This window comes from Tamandua tetradactyla, chromosome 14, assembly GCF_023851605.1.
Source record: "Tamandua tetradactyla isolate mTamTet1 chromosome 14, mTamTet1.pri, whole genome shotgun sequence".
NCBI lineage: Eukaryota > Metazoa > Chordata > Mammalia > Pilosa > Myrmecophagidae > Tamandua > Tamandua tetradactyla.
This window is the reverse complement of record NC_135340.1, coordinates 13,782,319-13,795,787: the sequence shown is the minus strand read 5'-3', so window position 1 is coordinate 13,795,787 and position 13,469 is coordinate 13,782,319. Positions and strand designations below refer to the sequence as shown.

General features: G+C 38.2%; 1 long non-coding RNA gene across 1 annotated transcript in view; it reads left to right on the top strand.

Annotated features, from left to right (window-relative positions):
- The first annotated feature begins 214 nt into the window (after positions 1 to 214).
- The window catches only part of LOC143655606 (uncharacterized), a 74,454-nt gene continuing 61,199 nt past the window's right edge, over positions 215 to 13,469 (top strand). The window contains exon 1 of the long non-coding RNA XR_013162179.1: positions 215 to 317. This is a non-coding gene — a long non-coding RNA (uncharacterized LOC143655606). The remainder of the gene's footprint in view (positions 318 to 13,469) is intronic.

Below are 13,469 nucleotides of genomic sequence, written 5' to 3'. Positions count from 1 at the left end.
CTTAAGAAGAATCTTAATTCTATGAGTAATTTATACCTAAGGATTCATTTGAAAGGGAGTTAATAATTTGCCCTCACTGAGATCAACGTTCATCAGGGAAAGGGAAATTTTGGTGGGTGAAGGATGGAGAGGACCTTTTGTAGAAGCAGGTGTGGAAGGGGTGGCAGTTTTATTGTGTCACATAAGACTCGGGATGCCCAGGGAACAGGATGAAGCAGGCAAGGAGTCTCCATACTTACCTTTGCTTCTGCTATTTGTTGTTTTGCCACGAAAATAATTTCCAAACTAACAATGCCTGAGTTTGAGTATGAGATCAGGTTTGTAGGAGGCAAACCTTTATTATCAGTGGTTCCTCTGCTCCTAGATCAGCTTTTTTAATCCAGCTCTCCAGTTCAGTTCAGCACCTCCTTAACTCTCCTATCCTTTATATTTTTTCCCAGTGCTATGGAAAAGGGAACAAAGAGAAAGAAGGGGAAATAAGAAAAGGATTGTGGTGGCTTGAAGTTGTGTATCCTAGAAAAAAACAAACAAAAAAACATGTTCTTAATCTTAATCCATTCCTATGAGTGTGAGCCCATTGTGTATAGGACCTTTGCTGAGGTTACTTCAGTTAAGATGTGGACCAACCGATGCAGGGTAGCTCTTAATCCTGTCATTGGAGACCTTCTAGACACTGCCACGGACAGAAAAGCCACAGGGAGCAGCCAGAAGCTGGAAGTCACTGGACCAAGAAGAGAAAGAAGGAAATGCCGCCATATGCATTGCCATGTGATGGAAAAACCAAAGACCATGGATCACTGGCAGACAGGTCCTGAACTCCTCAATCACTGGGGAGAAAGCAGCGCTTTGCTGGTACCTCAGTTTTGGACTTTTCCTAGTCTCTAAACTGTTAGCTAGTAAATTTCTATTGTTAAGCCAACCCATTGAACGGTATTTGTTTTAGTAGCTTAGAAACTAAAACAAGGACCAAGAATATTTTAGAATCACTCACTGCTGGAAAAGTAGTTTTAGTAGAATGACCAGTTGCTTTCAGGACCCTGTTCTTGACCATATCCCTCTTATTACATGGATGCTGCACTCCTCTCCAGAGAGAATTGTTTGTGCTGTGACTTTACTTTTCTGATGGGTTCATGATAAGTCACTAATTTGCTGTCTGTTCAGCTTTTTTTCTTGTTGCAAGGATGGGAGCTATGGTTCTGAGCTAAAACCACAAGTAAGTGATATGATATCAGATAATTAAATTACTAGAGTGATACAGGTAAATTAAATTAAATTGAAGAAAACATCTAAAAATCTAAAGGATATAGGTTGAGAAAGGATGTGTAAGGAATATAATTTAAAAAATAGCATCGGCCAACACACACACACCAGTTTTCTAAAACTCTTTTCTAATTATTTGTAAATATTTGCTGATTATTTACTAAGTGCTATATATCTTAGTACATATGGTAGGTTGAAACATGTACCTCAGTAAACGTGAGTAAACACATGTTCTTAATCTGCGTTCTTGTGATACTAACCCATTGTAAAAAGGCCCTTTTGAAGTTGTTATTTTTAGTTAGGGTGTGGTGAATTGAGCCAGAGTGGGCCGTAATCTGGTTTACCAGAGACTTTATAAAGAGAACCAGCATGTCACAGAAGCCAGAAAACAGACAACATTGCCAGGTGGCAGGAATCAGAGATACAAGCCAAGAAATACCTAGGATTGCCAGAAGCCAGCACCAGAACAGTTAAGACTCTGGGGCAAAGAGAGTCTTGCTGATATCTTGATTTTCGACTTCCTCTGGCCTCAACACCATGAGCCAATGCCCCATTGCTTAAGCCAACCCATTGCATGGTGTTTGTCACAGCAGCCTGGAAAAGTGAGACAGTATGTGTTTTGCCTACCTTATCTAATTGAATTTTCTCAGCAAACCTCTGAGTTAGTTTTTCTTATTACTCCCATTTTAGAGATGAGGAAACTGAGGCACAAAGAATTTGAGTAACTTGCCCATGGTCATACAACTAATAAATGTTGGAACTTAGAGTCCTGTGCAGGTTGTCTGATTCCAGAATCTGTTTTAGTAATATAAATAAAATGAAGCTATCACTTTTTCAAATAATAAAAAGAATCCATTTGGTCAAAGAAAAAACATGCTGTAAGAAATCATTCAATAGAAGAAGACTATAATAGAATATGAAAGAAGAAATATTCTCACACTGATGAAAGGAATAAAAAAACACGACAACCTGTGAAGATTTCAGAGAAGCCTGACCACCTGACCTGGATATACACTTCTAAGGGCTACATGGAACTTGATTTAAGGTTGACAGGAATAAAATTGTCCATCTTGTCTTACTTCTCTTATATGTACCTTCAGACTCCTCTCTATTATTCATTGGCAGCTCCAGGTGTTGAACTCTGAAAAGTCCACTGATAACATTTGAGCACTGAAAAGAGATACTTATTATTCCCACTCTTTGCAGATATGATGTGCATTGCCTTGCTAAAGAATCATTCCTTTTGCCTGAGGAATGAGACAGGTTAAAAATCACTTGTGTTGTGATTAGAAACATCTTTGGATAAAGATTCCTGAAAGAGAATGTGCACAGGCACCTGTGTGACACATGATGGGCGGCAGTTTTCAACTGTGCTTGGGGGAAAACAGTTTTTTTTTTTGTAAAGAATTAAAGTGTAGATAAAAAAAACAAAAAGGGATGTGTTAACACCAGGCTTATTTGAAATTTATTTAAACATATTTCTTGCTAAAAATAGGAATAAATCCCCTATATATAAATTAGATAAACGTTAGGGGATGCAGTTGGCCATATGTCCTCCTTCTTGACCTGTTAGTGGGGGAAAGGGGAGGTGTAGGGGACCAGGTGACACAGTATTTTCCACTAGAAGAAGGATTTTGACCCTAAAGCATCAGAAAATATTTTACTTGCTGTCGATATTAGTTATGCTTCATACAGTCAAGGGTTGGATATAGGAAGTTCATCCTAAATGCTGCTTTGTAAGAGTGGGCGCCTACAGTAAATCCAGTAAGGGGGTGTGTGTGGAAACCTTACCGAGTCCAGTAATTGCAGGGAATCCAGAATGTTTTTCAGAACTGTTCTTTATTCCAAAGTCACCCTAGACTTCTAAAATATTTAAGTATTATTCTATTCTAACAAAATGAAAAATTGAAGAAAACAACCCCTGGCCATCTAACCTGAAATGGATTGAGGCTGTATTAACTTTAGTCCAAGTCTGAAACAAAAGAAGCTTCACTGTACTTTTCAGTAGACGAGAAGGCTGCATTGTCAGAAAATGGGAGGTTGGAAAGTCTAGTTGATAGTTTTAACTTTAAAAATTTTCTTAATATGAGGAGGAAATGGGTTTTCCAGTGACTTTGTGCCCTGGCCATATGAGAAAGGACATGCAGTGCTGCCCCAGCGGGGGGAGCCAAGGTTACCGGGTGCCTTTTATTTCAACATTAAAACACTATAGAGAAAAGGCCTGCCTTTCCACCATTTATTATTGCTCAATCATTTCTTTATGCTTCTTGCTTCAGTGAGTACAGTATGTGGTGTGCTAGTGAATCTATTAAAAAGAAAATCCTTCACTGTTTTTTGGGTGGATATAGGAGAAATCTGCAGTCAATTCTTGTGTGTCTCAATTCTTTCACAACTACTCTAATTCTCTAAATCTTGATGAAGGCATGCTAAAAATTGGCTCCTAATTTACAATTTAACAAGTGACGGAAGATTTTGACATTAGCAAATGAAGGGAAATATTTCGCATAACATCAGTGACTCAAACCACTCGCATGGCTTTCTATTTTGGCTAGTTGTTCCCAGCAGATTGTGGTAACCAAGTAGATAGGCAATCTTGTTGAAAACTTCTGGGCTACTGAGATCATTTGGGCTCAGCTCTGCATATAGATTAGAGTGGTTAGCTGTTCTCTGTCTTAAGAATGTGTTCTTTATTTTGTTTCGCCAAAGTTACATAAAAATCCTTTTTGCATATGTATTTATAATTTGTAGTCTATATTCATCTCTGGATTTTAACTTCTTACTTTCCATTTCTTAAGGGCCACTCTCAGTATCTTGCCAATATCTCTTAAACCATAGCGAGTAAAGGGTAGCAAGAAATAAGCAAGAGAAGGAGTTGGTAATTCAGGCGAAGGTCCGGCCCAGAGAATACTGTCTGTAGTAAATACAGAAACCACTCTCTTGGTAATTGTATTTGTCATCCATTTGGATTCCCTCCTCCATACATTCTGATATAGGTCACATGGTGACATCTTTCAGCTGGCTTAAAAAAGGATTACACCTTGAAAATGAGACATCCTTGAAAATGAATTTATATTAATCCAGGTGGTTCTCGAAATCAAAAACTTAAACCTGTAACAGTGTGTGCAACAAGCATAAATAAGTGAAGGAAACTATTGGAAACTAACATTGCTTTTTTTTTTGACATTGCTTTTTAAATCTCTGTGTGAGCATAAGAATATACCCACAAATAAGTCCCATGAGCTGGCTGGGTGTCACTCTTGTTTTGCACTCATTCTCTTGAAATAAGAATGTTTAACTGGACCATACAGCCCTCTCTCCTCTGGTCTCTGAGAAACCAACCTCTCAGCTACGGGTCTCACTTTCAGCTAAGACAAATCTCTTCTCATTTAACCAACCTTTGAGTAAGTGGCTGAACTGAGGAAGTTCTTGCTCTCTCTGGTTTTGATTGCATAATAGAAAGCTATTTTACCTAAATCCTAGGTCCCCTGTGGGAGACGCCCAGTTGGTTGCTGTGCCTGCTGACTGACTAAATAAGATGCTGACGGGCTCCTCCTCACAAACAGAAATAGTTTTAAGAAGTTCTTCACTCCAATAACCTTAATTAAACTTGAATTTTTTCTATTTCTTTTTTTTTAACCAGAAATGCAACTCAATTCTGTTGTTTCTAAATATTACTAGAAAGGATGTGACTTTGGATACAATTTGATTCCTGAATAGGATTGTTGACAGGATATTTGACTGAGTATGTCCCAAACATATACTGATCTAAAGATATATTATGAAAAACTAATTATTTGGAAAGTGTTCTGAAATTCTGGGATATCTATCACATACTGTTACTCTGTAAAAATTCAGAATCCGTTAATCACTGTGATTTTGCTGATCTTGTTCAGCAAAATAATATTGGAGACTTCTGCAATTCAGGCATGGAAGGGTGTCCAAAGAACCTGCAAAAGTCCATGTATGTAAGTGAATAATGATTTTCTTTCCACTTGTGTAGGAGATTTTACAAATAACTCACTCTTAGGCATTTATTAAGGCAATTATATAAACACTCTGCTTCTATAGCTATAAATAAGCCTTTCCTATTTCTCACAAAATAACTTATTTGTATCACCCTTATGTGAAAGAGTAAATGAAGGTAAAAATTGAGTATTGTTTGTGGATCTGTTTTCTGCCTGGCTGATTAGTATGTGGATAAGGGATTAATATCTATGAATAGATCACAATTTTGATATTGATGACTCATCTCCAAGGATTTGAAATTCTTTACCATTTTAATAGAACCGAATAGTTACATAAAAAATATACCCTCTCTCATAGCTTTAAAACATGACCGTTGGTCTCTGACACTGCTTCATTGGTAGGCAGGGTCACTGTTCCGTTTTGCCGAATCAAGTCTATGACTGCTCAGCTAAAAGAATAGGATGGAAGTTACACCATGCCGGCTCTTGCCCAGGCTTTAAGACGCTGCCAGCTTCTACTTCCTGTCTCTTGGGCTGCCTGTTCTTGGAAGGCAGCCACCAACCATGCAGGTGTGCACTGTAGAACTCTAACAGAACTTCCAGATGGGAGCCGGCTCCAGCCTTCCAGCTCTGTAGGTGAGCGGACCCCAGCTGAGCTGTCCTAAATGACAGTGTGAAACACACATAATCTACCCTTGTTGATCCCTGCCTATTTTAAGCCACTAAGTTTGACTTGGTTTGTTATGAATTATAGGTAACTGGAAGATGCACTCAGAAATTGGAACTGTTCCCAGATCCCTTATTTTCTGGGCATGAAAAGCTGGGTGCTACATTATAGCCTAACCCTTGATGCTGCTTGACTTCAAAGAAAGAAAGTAAATATATTGGTTTTCCAGAGGAGAATCTTTGCTGTCATGAATGTTGGTGAAACTGTACTCATTCTAGGTTAATGTATCAGAGTTAATCTATTTACTGAGCATCTACGCAGAGATGGGTACAGTTGCATCACTAATGGAGGCAGCTTTGCTCTTTCTAATACTGCTTGAGTTACTGATGCCCAATAAATTATTGGGATGCCCAATAAATTATTCTGTAATTACCCTATTTCCCTGCTTATAAAATGAAGGATGTGGACAAATGTTCTCTCAGGTTCTAGTGCCAACAAATTAAACAAATTTAATTGGATTCTAAAAATTTAGCTTTTTAATTTGAAATTCTAAATTTTTATTGCCCAGAAAAAGGATACCCCTTCATTATCTGAATGTTCTTCCCTTTGTAGAGAGTATTTTATTCCTTAGAAGGATTGAAATTAAAGCTCACCCATCTGAACCTGGTGCTCTCCAAATGACAATTCTCCAATCTAAATTTAAAAACACAAACAAAAAAGAACCTTAGAAGCTGAGTTGAGGAAGTGAAAAAAGGTAAAAAATTATTACACAGGGTTGTTAAAAGAGATAGGGTAGATAAAGCTCAGAGGTCAGGGGCTGGCAACGAAGGTTGCTCTTTTTCTTTTTCTGTCTTGAGAAGTGACTCAGACTAATTTTTTTGAATCACCTTTTATAGCTTGTGGTAAGTATAATAAAAAATATTGCTATGACAGTTATGGGGTTTGTGGTAGGAGAGAACGGTAGCTACTTTGGATGTGGTGGACAAAAAATAACTCTTTGAAAAAGTGACATTTAAGTTGAAACTTGAAGAATAAGATATGAAAAGAAACTGTTCCAGGCAATGAGAACAGCAATCGTGGAGGCCCAGAAGCCAGGGAGAGCATAGGAAGATGTAGAAACTGTCAGAACCCTGCGGCTGGTGCATGTGAGCGAGAGCATGGCAAGGAGTAGGATGGTAAGAGGGGCAGAGACTAAACCACTCAGGGCCTCACAATCTGGGTAAGGCCTTTCGAGCACAGTGGGGAGAGATGGGTATTAAGCAGGGTCCAGACGTCTAGGTATATATAATGTAACCAGCCCATCAGTCTGTCCTTTCCCACCCCAAATTGCTAGTTCTCCAGTGTTTCCTGTATCACCACCTGGCAGCATCATCCACCAGGTGTTCAGAGTGCAGAGGCTTTGGGCATTAGCCAAGCCGTGTTTGAATCTGGGCCCTACCACTAACTGGTAAAGAGATTTTGGAAGCAATATTCATCCTGTCTGATCTCTAGTTTCCTTACCTGTAAAATGGATATTGTGGCGAGGATTAAGTTTTCTGGCACATGGTAGTGTTTGATATGTGGCAGCTATGATGACTTTTCTCTGAACGGTGACACAGGGACTTCTGATACATTCCCAGTCCTTATTCCATATTTTACTTCTGAAATGAGCTATCCAAATCTTATTTTCATGGCTAGCAGTTTAGAAAACAGAAGCTGGCACACTGCAGGGCTCTTACTATAGGGTAAAATACTTTACTAGCTGAGTCACATGCTAAAACAGGGTTTAATACAAGAGGATAGCTTTTGAGATTCATTTTACTGTCCTATCTTCACAAATTGACTTGAAACCCTTTTATTTCTAGTCTTTAGAAAAGCTAAATAAACTTTAGCTAGTTTAATTATGACTAGGATCTCAGTATAAGTACAAAGTCCAAACTTTCTCTAACCATCAGATACTAAGTCAAGATACTAGTTTTCTTTCTCATTCTTCAGAAGCCTAATTCCAAAAGATGCTCCATTGTCATGGTCAGGTTCATGTGTCAACTTGGCCAAGTGGTGGTACCTGTTTGTCTGGTTGGGCAAGTGCTGGCCTGTCTGTTGCAACGAGGACATTTCATAAAATTAAATCGTGATCACGTCAGCTGCATCCACAGCTGATTCCATTTGTAATCAGCCAAGGGGCGTGTCTTCTGCAATGAGTGATGCTCAGTCTAATCACTGGAAGCCTTTTAAGGAGGATTCAGAAGAGACCAGCTCTCTTCCTGCTTCAGCTGGTGAACATCTCCTGTGGAGTTCGTCCAGAACCTCCATTGGAATTGTTGGCTTCATAGCCTGCCCTGCGGATTTTGGACTCTGCATTACCGTGGTCATGTGAGCCACTTTTATAAATTTTGTATTTGTGAGTGTTCCCTATTGATTCTGTTTTTCTAGAGAACCCTAACTAATACATCCATGAAAAACTGATTTAGTGGAGATGCTGCATATTGTCTTCCTCTGTTGGAGATTTAGAATTGTGATTAACATCTAAAGCTCTATGTTTCTGTGGTGATCTATTCAATGGGGTTTAATTCAGTGTTTCCAAACATATTTAACCAAAGAACTTTTTACCCTACCATGAAATACCTATTAATACTGCTCCTCCCCTCATCCCCTGCCATTGGGAAACTCCATTTCAGACTGATTTTGCATGCTCCTGCATTGCGTATCACTTATGCCTTTATTCCTAAATTGGTCAAGTAGCGCCAATTTTCCCATTTTAGCTTTTTCATAATTCTGCCTGATTATCTTATTTCCAGAGTTTCTGTTTACTTTCCCTTCTGTGCCACCATGTCTTGTCTTTGTTTGTGTCCTTTCTGGCTTACAGGTTTATTGGTAACATTTAATTTTTTTCATTAGTCACCCTCTAAGTTATTTTCTGAGTTATTATATTAATGGCTTGCAAGTTCTCTTTCTGTATGGCTCCAAAAGAAATGTATCTAGAAAATTGGAGAGGTTTAGAGTTAAATTTAGTTTTAGCTTTTGGAACAAACTCTTTCCTCATCTCCTAATCAGGCATCCTCTCTGTATTACACTTAACTGAACATTCGAGTATCAAGGAATTCATCAGCTCAGAGGGCAGCCCTTCTCATTTAGACCCAGATGTGCTTCACTATAACTGGTGGGCTTATTTCTGTCCTTTTGCATTAAGTTGTGGTCAGGTTCTTTCTATAGCTTCTCTTTTTCAGAACAGCTCCACATACAACATGATTTCCTGACATTTCAATATTCTATTCACCTCTTTTAAATTAAGTATCTACAATGACAAGGCTCTCCTCTTAGTGATTGTGGAAGTTAGATTCAGTTGTCAACTTGGCCAGGTGAAGGCACCTAGTTCTGTTGCTGTGGACATGATCCAATGGTATGTGAACCTCATCTGTTGCTGATGACATCTGCAGTTGGCTAGGAAGCGTGCCTGCTGCAGTGAATGACGTTTGAATTAATTGGCTGGTGCTTAAATGAGAGAGCTCAACAAAGCACAGCCTAAGCAGCTCAGCATACCTCATCTCAGCACTCGCAGCTCAGCCCAGGCCTTTGGAGATGCAGAAAGGAATCACCCTGGGGAAAGTTGTTAGAACCCAGAGGCCTGGAGAGGCCAGCAGAGATTACTCTGAGCCTTCCCACATAAGAAAGAACCTCAGATGAAAGTTAGCTGCCTTTCCTCTGAAGAACTAGTGAAATAAATCCCGTGTTATTAAAAGTCAGTCCATCTCTGGTGTGTTGCATTCTGGCAGCTAGCAAACTAGAACAGTGATGTATCCCAACAATAGTCATAATCACAACTTTAGTCCTTTTTCACCAAAATAGTATGAAATTTGGTTTAGATTGTATCTGTATGTGGCCAACTGGAATAGCTTAGACTCTTTACATCGTGATATGTCGAAGGTCTAGGAGGGAAAAAGTTCAAAGGATAGATCAGGAAATGAAAGTTGACCTATCATTGCCACTCTAGGGTGAATTTTGAAGAAGGTGAAGCTTATTTTTTAATGCCTAGCTTACTCTTTCTGTGCTCCTTTTCCTAGTGCATGGATTTCCTTCTTGTTATTCTCTACTTGATGCACCCAGAACTAACTTCTTTTTCTCTCTACCTCAGTTGAAACTTGCTTTCAGGAAGCTATTTTATTTCAGTTACTCAATTTCAATAATTACAATTATTTATTTCAACCCTCTTGGTTGAGAATGTAATTTAATGTGTTATCAGTCTCAAGTGTCTGTATACTTAAAGCATTATCGCTTACTGTGGATTGAAAGGCTTTGTTCTCTTGCATGGAAGGAATTTTAGGCTTCAATGACTGGGTGAAAAAGGTTTTGGAGGACTGGACAAGGGATAAATACATATATATATATTTGCCTAAAAAATAGTAAAAATATTTTGGCTCCCTGTTTCCTTGCATTTGAGTTGGTTCCTGAAATTTCCCTCAGACGTTCTGTTTCCCTAAATAGACAAATTCTGTACTGCATCCTACCTAAGAATTTCTCCATGTAGTATTTCTCAAACATTACAGCAGTATGTCTTTTGTATGAAAGGAGGATGAGTGCCTACAGCACTGGCATCTGAAGTTGTGGTGTTGAGGAACAGGGCTCAGGCTGATTACCTTGGGAAGTTGTTTTCTCTTTTTTTTTGTAGACTAAAAATCAGTTTAATCCAAAAGACCAATGAAAATGGAAAATCACTGTGAAAGTCTTATCCATACAGGGCACTGCTGATAGCATGGCACTAATCTAGAGAATAGTGAATCCCTTTTGATGAATGGCACATGCATAACTGCATTTGAAACAGACCTTCTAAATGTACTATATGTCTATCCTTTTTTTGTTTCAAAGTAATTTCAATACTTTTTACGCTTTATAAATGAAGCTGTCTTATACAAAGTAGACACACAGAGAGAGGACAGTGACTCTAAATTCATCACTGAAATCAACTCAAAAAAATATCCTTTTAACTAGGCATTCTTTGACTACACAACTTAATATTTCATTTTGATATACAGTCAAGAATTCCAAACAGAGATTAATGTAATTTCTACAAAGTCACCTTCATATAAATGGCAGTTTTGGATGAAAGTGAGAACGCCTTTTTTCTAATCATCGTTTCTTCATATTTTTCTGGTAGTTCTAGGAATTCTGACGTAGGATGCTGATGGTAAAAATTAATAGAGGATGATAATGAATATATTCTTGTGAGGAGTCATTTTCCTTTGCAATTGCTCTTTGAGCTTTTTATAATTGTGACTACTGCAAAACGACCCTTAAAGTTATTTCAATCTGCATTATCTAGGCAAGTGGATTGGTACTGTTTTACTGGGCCTATCCGAGTTATGATAATTATCTTAAAAGCTTTAACTTTGTTATTAATGTATAACTTAATAATATAATTAACAAACAATTGCTAGAGAAGTGAGTGCTTTCAATCTTTTCCTAATATTTATATATTGAGAGTCTATGTTGGTCAGCATATGGGACCTAAGGACTTAAAAATTACTATGACGTGAAGTTTAAAAAATACAGTTTAAAATTTATATAATTAAAATGTGTGACTTCTGTCTAAAAGGAAATTGTTTATGTTTGCAAACTAAAATCTATATATTGTTTCTACTATGCTGTATGATGATGATTAGCCAACCATTTCAGGAATCAACAACTTATTTTGGAGTACCAGGTTTGGAATCCACATTTAGGAAGCACTGGTTGTATTTGCCGCACCATGGGGACAGGTGATTGGATTATTACTCTCAGCTATTTGCGTCTGCCTGGCAAGTGGCACATTCTCTATTGACTGTGGTCATAGACGTGACATGTGGCTACATGACTTGCTTTCATAATGGAATATGGGTGGAAATGAAAGTATGCTAGTGAGTTGAGGCTTTTAAGAACTTCGTGTGTTTTCACTTGCTCTCTTCTTCCAGTCCCTGAAAGCAGCATGTCTCAGACACTGGCTAATACTTCATCCCAGGTGCTGGAGTAATAAAGCACATGGAACCCAGTGAATGCAGGAGAGCAAAAAATACATATTTGTTCTTGGAAGCCATTGAGAAATTGAGGTAATTTGATGCAATATAAACTTAGGGAAGTTTTATATATATTTAATAGAATTTATATAGAATTAATATATGTACTATATAATATATTGTTGGGAAATTACATCTCTAACCCTGAAGGTCAAAATACTTACAGTGTTCCCTGCTTTTTGGGGTACAAGTATGGAATAACAGCAAGAGCCCTGCCTGAATGTAAGAAAACCCAGGTTCTAGTCTTAGGGAAATCAGAGTCTTTTACTCTAGAAAGGGCTTATAGACTGAAATCGCTATTGGTGTCATAATTCCTTTTCAGGGCTCCTCTTGTCTCTGATTTGCAGACTGTGCGTATAATTGACATTTACTGAGGAGTGCTCTGAGTAAGGTTGTCCACAGTAAATAGTCACTGTGGGCCCCTAATTTCTTTTGGAGGCAATACTAGTACTTTCTAATAGAATGGTCAAAGTAAAGAAAGCATTGACTCCCAATTCTCAAAAGAGTGATATAATTTGTGAGTAGTAGGCTATGAGTAATTAGATGTTCAGACACATGTAAGGAAGCTCCAGGATAATGTCAGCTTCTACTCTATAGTGGTAGTTAACACACTTCCTTTGCAGAATGAGCTGAACAGTCAGTGAGTGTGCTGGTCTGGAAGGATGTATGTCTTCTAGAAAAGCCGTGTTTTAATCTAAATCCCATTTCATAAAAGCAGTATAATCCTTATTCAGTACTGTATGTTTGAAACTGTAGTCATATCATCTCCCTGGAGATGAGATTTAATCAGGAGTGGTTGTTAAACTGGATTAAGTGACCCACCATTTGGGTGGGTCTTGATAAGTTTCTGGAGTCCTATAAAAGAGAATGAAAGAGATTCAGAGAGAGCAGAGAGTGCTGCAGCACCACAAAGCAGAGAGTCCACGAGCCAGCGACCTTTGGAGATGAGGAAGGAAAATGCCTCCTGGGGAGATTCATGAAACCGGAAGCCAGGAGAGAAAGCTAGCAGATGATGCCATGTTCGCCATATGCCCTTCCACTTGAGAAAGAAACTGTGAACTTCATCGGCCTTCTTGAACCAAGGTATCTTTCCCTGGATGCCTTTAATTGGACATTTCTATAGACTTGTTTTCATTGGGACATTTTCTCGACCTTAGAACTGTAAAGTAGCAAGTTACTAAATTCCCCTTTTAAAAAAGCCATTCTGTCTCTGGTATATTGCATTCTGGCAGCTAGCAAACTAGAACAATGAGCTTATCTGAGTAATTTAGGTAAAAATTGTGGGTTTTAAAACATGCCTAATTTTAAAGGATAATTACACCAACTCCCATTTCACCTGAGACTTATAAAACAACCCTCTAGTCATAAGTTAACTATAACTAACAAACTTTTAGAAAAATGTTTATCCATCCATATAATTGAGAATATGGAGTAAGTGAAATTTCCTTTGGGTTATGATTCACCTTTTCTGTCTTCCCCTTTCCACATGAATCTTTCTTTTTTTAAAACGAATTATGGTACATTCACAGCAAAGAATGCATTACAAAATCA